The 8,014-nt window shown below is 32.5% G+C and overlaps 1 long non-coding RNA gene across 1 annotated transcript; it reads right to left on the reverse strand.

Moving 5' to 3' along the window:
- Positions 1 to 2,635: 2,635 nt before the first annotated feature.
- LOC139490469 (uncharacterized) lies at positions 2,636 to 4,258 on the reverse strand. The gene is made up of 3 exons (XR_011656344.1): positions 4,204 to 4,258; positions 3,448 to 3,549; positions 2,636 to 2,710 (listed from the first exon to the last, which is right to left on the reverse strand). It is a non-coding gene; the product is annotated as an uncharacterized lncRNA (long non-coding RNA).
- Between the last annotated feature and the right edge of the window lie 3,756 nt (positions 4,259 to 8,014).

An 8,014-nucleotide genomic window follows, 5' to 3' on the forward strand; every position in this document is an offset into this window, starting at 1 on the left:
CAGTCAGTTTAGTTGAAGTCTGGAGCTGGCATGTCAGTTAACTGCTAGTAGTCTGTTGTTATTTATGTATTATTGTCATTTTGTTTATTTTCTTTGGTTACATCTTCTGACATCAGACTCGGATTTCTCTTGAACTGAATTTTAATGTGCGTATTGTTATGCGTTTACTTTACTACATTGGTTAGAGGTATAGGGGGAGGGTTGAGATCTCACAAACATGTTTAACCTCGCCGCATTTTTGCGCCTGTCCCAAGTCAGGAGCCTCTGGCCTTTGTTAGTCTTGTATTATTTTAATTTTAGTTTCTTGTGTACAATTTGGAAATTAGTATGGCGTTCATTATCACTGGACTAGTATATATTTGTTTAGGGGCCAGCTGAAGGACGCCTCCGGGTGCGGGAATTTCTCGCTACATTGAAGACCTGTTGGTGACCCTCTGCTGTTGTTTTTTATTTGGGCGGGTTGTTGTCTCTTTGACACATTCCCCATTTCCATTCTCAATTTTATAACTAAACTTTGAGTCCAGTGCTGGATATATATAATCCCTGGCTGCCACATCTAGTCTGTGTCTATATTGTTAGTTGTTTTTTGCTTTGTATTGATCAATCTGACAAGTAAGAACTATATTTTATAGTTTGTTCTGATGTTAAACTGTTACACCACTGTCCAAATGTTAGGGAGTGAATTAAATAGTGCCAGCAAACTTGTTTATTTGGATCTTAAACCTGCTAACCCACATGAAGGAAACGGTTTGCAGGAAGACATAAATAATATTTGGACACTATATTCTGACTTGGAGCAAACTAAACAATATGTGAGGTTGTTTTCAACATAATCGCAAAAAACAATACTTGAATCATATATATCAAGTTATGTTCTATTGACTGCTTACAGATAACAATAGAAAATCAGTGTTTTGAGATCTTAATCATGATTAGGAAATTATAAAAAGAAGGATAAGAAAATAATAAATTAACAAGCATTCTAAGAGTACTGCAAAGACTCCAATGGGCTTTGCTCATCATTGAAGGCCATATAGTGACCTATAGCTGTTAATTTATGTTATTTTGGTCTCTTCTTGGATAGTTGTCTCATTGGCTATCATACCACATCTCCTATTTTGATATTCATGTTGCAGGGAATTATGAAAATAATATTTATTTTTTTACCTGTGCCAACTTGGTATGCCTTCCATGCAGTAATGCCATGTGCGCTAAATGTGAAGTTACTATAACTTGATATTGCAGGTATAGCAGTGTACTTGGTTTGCCTTTACTCAGTTCCTTCTATAACACGAACTATGTACTTTACATTTTTTGCTGACTTGTCTATTGCCTGCAAATAAAATGAAATTATTGTAAATGCTTATAAGAAGAAAAATAACTAGTGTAGATTATAACTTTTGGCTTTTTTGGTTGTAAAGCTTCATTTAAATTATAAAAACCTCATAACATAATAGATATAAAATCATAACAAAAAAGAGCTTACAATGAAGTATCTGTTTTGTTCATTGTTTAAGGCCTTGCAGTGACCTATAATTGATAAATTCTATGTCATTTGGTCTCCGGTGGAGATTAGTATCATGTGCAATTATACTGATTCTTGTTTTTATATTTATATAGAGTAAAAAAGTAACTTCAGCTGTCCCATAAATGGGTCTAATTCCTTCAGTTTTTATAACCAAATTAGTTATTGTTGTTGCTCACTGGTTTCCACATGATTTAAATCTTTTTAAAGCTGCACTCATGCTCTTCTGGATCTTTTATAATAAACCTTGTTAATTGTTTTGCTTGGCACTGACATTGTTAGAATACTGTAAACTAAGAAATTATTGTGTACATTTGTTATTATAATTTTTGAAGAATGAATGAAATTGTGAGATAAATTACTGCCATTTCTGCAAAAGGTGCATACACATGTATGTTTAAAATATCAGAATGTGAGTTCTTATTATTAATTTAATCAACCAGTCAAATAATTCCCATTAATGATCATTAATAAAAACCTTGCAATAATTTCTGAATTTCAAAGTACATTTTCAGCTGTAACCTTGAGATTTTTAAGATATGAAACTGATTGGTTTTTAAAATTATCTGTACCTTTTTCATTGATTGTGCTGTAAGTACATCATGCCCCTGGTTTACATATCTTCTAATAGAAGATTTGATGGTTACAGCAGTGCGGTCACATGGTCCCTTCCCATTCTGGGATTCACAGAAGTCATATGACAGGGTAAGACCTGAATGGAATAAGAATGAAAGCATCTCTGTTGACTTGTAGCAACCAGCATTGTTAGACCATACATGAAATTTGATGTCAGTGGTGTTAATTTCTCTAATTTTATCCATAACATCTTGGATAATACTGGTTGTTACTTGGCTGTCCTGTTAAAAGAATATAAACAAAATAAATCACAACCTTTAAACTGCTTTATAAAATATCCATTTCCTAAGCATTGATCAACTACAACTGAAATTAGAGCACAGATACTAAATTGTTTTCAGAAGACAGTATCATATCAAGTATATGAGTGAGCATTTCTGGTAATTGTGCCTAAAATATATATACTTCAGGATTCATGTCTTTTGAATGCGGCTTTAATTTCTGTTTTTGAGTTGTCACATTGATCTTACTTACTTGTGACTAAGATAAATAATTTTGACTGCCTGACTCTTCTGATGTAACTGTATATTCGGATGCTGAAATTTCAATCTCAAAAATAATGATGTATTTTGTTTAAATTTTTTAAAATCCTGAACCTTGTTTTAAGTTCGACAAATATATATATATATTTTGGTACGTAAGACACAGACACATGTACTAGTATATAATACATAAACCTGTTTATAAAATCTTTACATTTAAACATCAAACATCGAACATCAACAAAAAAAGTAATGCAGAAAAAACAAATGCAAATATATACTTTAGTTAAAATCAAATGTATTTCTTAGCAAAATGAACATTTTCTATGTGCTTTTATTTTGCACTTTTATCAATTGCAAAGGTAATTTTAATTCAAATTTTATAATTCAAAATCATTTCAAAAAGGGACAGATTTATAGAGGGGGGGAATGTTAGTTTTCCTCATTGCATTGTTTTACATTTGTCTTTTGGGGGCCTTTTGTAGCTGACTATGTGATTATGGGTTTTGCTTATTGTTGAAGACATTAGAATGACCATTAGCTTTTAACGTCAATGCCTTTGGTCTCTGGTGGAGATTTGACTCGTTCGCCATTATACCACATCTTCTTGTTTTTGTATGAATTGTGCCCAAAAAATGATAAATATGTTGTTCTTGTGTTGAAATAATGCAAATGATGACTAAAATATCCTTTACCTTGTTATAATTGTCTAATATTTTAGGACCCCCTCCCCCCCCCCCCAAAAAAAAAAAACAAACAAAAAAAAACATCATTTATATCGAAAATGACACTAGCTGTGCTTACAAGATTATCGCAAATATCTTCTTTTTCTGTTAATACATCCAGCTCGTCAGTCTCCATGAGACAGGTTTCATCATCTGTTTTCAATTTTGTGCATTGCAGAATCTGTTGAATACAAATATAAAATCAGTATATTTTTTATACTATTGATAAGAATTGTATTGGTCATTCAATGTTTTTTGGAACATCCTGACATTTATTTTCTATTTTAGACTGCTTTACATTTTATTATTCAGGGGCCCTTTCTCTTTTTATAGCCTTTCCATACCAAAAGAAATTGTTTTTATTTCAAACCCATACAGTAACCTGCATTTGTTCATATCTGTGTTCTTTTGGTGGGTAGCTGTCTCATTGCCCATCATTCAACATCTCTATGTAGAATTTATATTGAACAAACATACAGTCAATCAAGCATAAACATATATGCTAAAGACCTATATCTTAGCAGATTATGGTGCAATGTGTCTGTTGTATACAAAATTGTTCATAAAGTTGATACTGGTGTCAGACAGGTTTACAAAGTTTTTTTTTTGGATTATTTTTTTTGTTCCAGTAAATTAGGTAAGAGTTCATTGACCCTATATGAAATTTGTATAAAGTGTAATTAACTTAGCAGTTATGGTTGGTATGCATTGGATTATTTTTATCCATATTTATGTTTATAGAGCTTGCTGTACATGTAAATTTAAAAATTTAGATAAATGTACAGATATATGTATATGTACGCTGATTGTTAAAATAATATTTTGTTTGCCTTACCTGGTCATCTTCACACTTTCCTTGATCCAGACTTTCAGCTTCTATCTCTGTGGACCTGTGGACTGCTTGGAAATTTTAATAAGGCAGCTAGTGCATGCAGCTGAAAAAAAGAAGCATTGACTTGACATAGGCTGTATTGATCATTTGGAAATGTGCTTCTTAAGAATTTTTTTAAAAGGGCATATGGGTTGTTTAAATATATTGGATTTTTTTCCCATTTGGGTCCAATAATTCCTGAAAACTTAAATATATCTACATGTACAGGAATATGGTTAATAGAAACTTTACAGCAATGGTAATGTTTATATTGAGAGTGAAAAGATCAAAACATAGTTTTTACAGACATCTTACATGTAACAGAAAAGATCAACATGTTCATGTGTATGACCTATTGACATGTAAATTGCACCCCACTGATATACTACAGTTTTATATAAACATAAGTCAGTACCTCAAATGTAGGATCCTCCCCTTATTAGGAAGCCTCCATTTGATTTTTAAAGGGTAAAGGATAAAAAAAAGGCAGGACAGGAGCATCAGAAGTTTTGAGGGAAAAAAGGCTGGATGAGCAACTTTGTCCACAAAATGGCAGGATGACAAATAATGTAAACACAAAGTCAGAATAAAATCAATAAAAGAATAAAACAGGACCCAATATCTAGATAGAATGAAAAATAAAAAGGCAAGACAGAGATGATCTCAGATTACAACTAAAAGAAGTACAGGACAACCCCCCCCCTAAAAATTCAAATGGTAGCTAAAAAGGGGCTCTTTTGTATTTCTAGAGTGTTATTTAAAAAAATATTAAACTAATGTAAACTACCAGGCAATTGGAAAGAAAAAAATAAACAGTCACATATAATATAGTTTTTAACTTACGTGTTCCAATAGGAAGTGTGGGGCCATAACACTTCTGAATCTTCTCTACATCATTGATGGTGATATTGCGGCTAGGCTTTGGCTTTTTAACACCAACAACAGAATGTGATGCTACTGGAGGATGAGCACTTATCAAAGTAGGAAGCTGACATACTTTTCTCCTTCTCAAATCAGAGGTTCTTTTCAATAATTGGTTAAAATGGGTTGAGCATATATAAAAATCAGTAAAATTCTTTGGCAAAAGACCAGATTCAGTTAAAATTATATTTTTGTCATTGCAATCACATGTGTTGATATCAGTTACATCATCAGAACACTCATCTGTAGTGCAGTGTGTGTTAAAATTGCAAACCATTTCATGTGTCTGCTGCTGAAGCTACTTTCATTTCATAAAAGACTCAAGGAAATGTACTTATACAGTGTGGTGTCCGTTTTTGCTGAGCCAGTACATTTTTGTTCATGGCCAGCTAGAGCTCGATATTTTTGTCGCTTCTTTGGTCACCTTGGGTCGGTTGCTGATCTATGGTCGGGTTGTTGTCTCTTTGATCCATTCCCCGTTTCCATTCTCAATTTTATTATTAAGAGATATCAGGTTTGATACAACAACTGCCTGTACGAAGTATGTAATACTACAGCAATTGTCCATTCGTTCTATTGGTTGATATAGACAAGCATTTGATTTAGTAATTTATATGGAAACCACCTTTTTAATTTACATTTTAGTACAAGAGATTTTACAGTATCTTTGTTAATACGTTTTGTAACATGCATAACAATAAGTTTCTCAATTTACCTAAAGACTTGAAATCTTGTATACAATGTGTTATGAACTAACTGTAATTCTTTACTAACCCGGATTAAGCTTTGCAATCAGCAAATACAGCCAATAACAATTCTAAACATACACAAGGGCTCACTTAACAAAAATACACTAAATAGAATTTTTATTTAATCTTGTCTAACAGTTAACAAGAATGATGCATCCTACCTTAATTGTTTAAAATGCTTGAAACATTAATGAGACTTCAGTTTTTAGTATTCATACTTGTTTGACCGTGACCAATTTTGATAGACGTAGCCGTGAAACAAGTTTAATATAAAGTGTACTTGTTTTGCTTTCAGCAATAAACTTTACATATAAATGGTATTCAGTACAAGTATTTGCATTGTGTGTAACTCTTGTAGTATTGCTTCTCTATTTATCAAATCTTGGGTGAATAGTTTCATCATTGACAGTCATGTATACTACATCTCTTTGTGTTTATATCAATGAGAAAATTACTATTGACGTTGTGATCTATTGTAGGGTACAATATTCTCGGTCCACGTTTATGAATTGTAGATTTCAAATACAACGGTTACATTTTATAAAATTAAACACGATAAAGAGCCATGGTTAAGTTTTAGAATAAAAACAAGAAACGTTCATTGTCTTCAAATATCGAATCAACTTTAAATCTTCTCTCTGCGAAGCAAGAAAATCTCAATGAGACTATCTCTTTTAATCATGTTTTGAGGGATATTAACTATATCTTCTAAGACAATATTGTTTATTTGTAGTGATGATATTTCAACTCGCGGTCGTATACATCGTAGAATGTTAAGCTAAGACTTTGTACATATTAGTAGCTCGAATGCTGTATTGTTAGTCTTCTGTCAGCGGAGATCGTCATTACCAACTAACTGTTTATGTCTTTATTAAGTTATCTTCTTTGTGCGTATCGGATGCATGCAATATATTTTGTGTTGCTTTAATTTTTTACCCGTTTCGTTAGGTCACAAGTGTTAATTCTTACTCAGACAAACTAGCTATATAAATGTTAATATATCGAGAATAAATGAATCGAGTATTCGATAATGAGACATCAGCGTCAAATAACCAGCAGACCACTAAACAGTCATACCGTACTTTGACCTATAATGGTTTACTTTTACATATTGTGAGTGGATTGGGGAGTTGTCTCATTGTCAATCATACCACATCTTCTTATATTTATACACTAATATACAGGTGTGCATACTGTATACCGAGTTTAAAGAAAAGAAATTCGCGAAACAGAAAATTTCTTATCAACACTAAATTTTCAAAAAAAAATTAAAGGGGGTTTTATTATATGAAATATTACAATTTTGAACAAGCTTAAACGCAAAAAAATAATCCGACATACTAAGAAATTTTTAATAAAAAGTTATCAAAGGTACCAGGATTATAATTTTGTACGCCAGACTCGCGTTTCGTCTACATAAGACTCATCAGTGACGCTCATATCAAAAGTGTTATATTTCAAAACAAGTACAAAGTTGAAGGGCATTGAGAATACAACATTCGAAAAAGTTGTGTCAAATACGGCTAAAGTAATCTATGCCTGGGATAAGAAAATCCTTAGTTTTTCGAAAAATTTAACGTTTTGTAAACAACATTGGTACCATTAATGTTAATACTACCACTGGGTCGATACCTCTGCTGGTGGACTGATAGTCCCTGAGGGTATCACCATCCTGGTAGCCAGTACGTCGGTACTGGCATAAAAATATGGATTTTTTGTGTTATTAAAATTTTCTGTTACAAAATGTTAGAAATTATTACAAATTAAGGAACGTATCATCCTCGTGCAATGCTCTGACTCCTGTAACGGATTTAGCTATACTTTTCGGTTACTTTTGGATTATAGCTCTTTATCTTTTATATAAGCTTTGTATTTCAAATATTTTGGCCACACGCATCACTGAAGAGACATGTATTGTCGAAATGCGCATCTGGTTCAGGAAAATTAGTACCGTTAATGTTATTACTACCACTTGGTCGATGCCTCTGCTGGTGGACTGTAAGTCTCCGAGGTTATCACCATCCCAGTCATTTTTTTAATGTATCGACTTCAGTAAATTCAGAACTGTTTAGGCCACTTGCTCTGCAGTTTTTCAGAATGCAGAG

Source organism: Mytilus edulis, chromosome 9 (assembly GCF_963676685.1).
Source record: "Mytilus edulis chromosome 9, xbMytEdul2.2, whole genome shotgun sequence".
Lineage (NCBI taxonomy): Eukaryota > Metazoa > Mollusca > Bivalvia > Mytilida > Mytilidae > Mytilus > Mytilus edulis.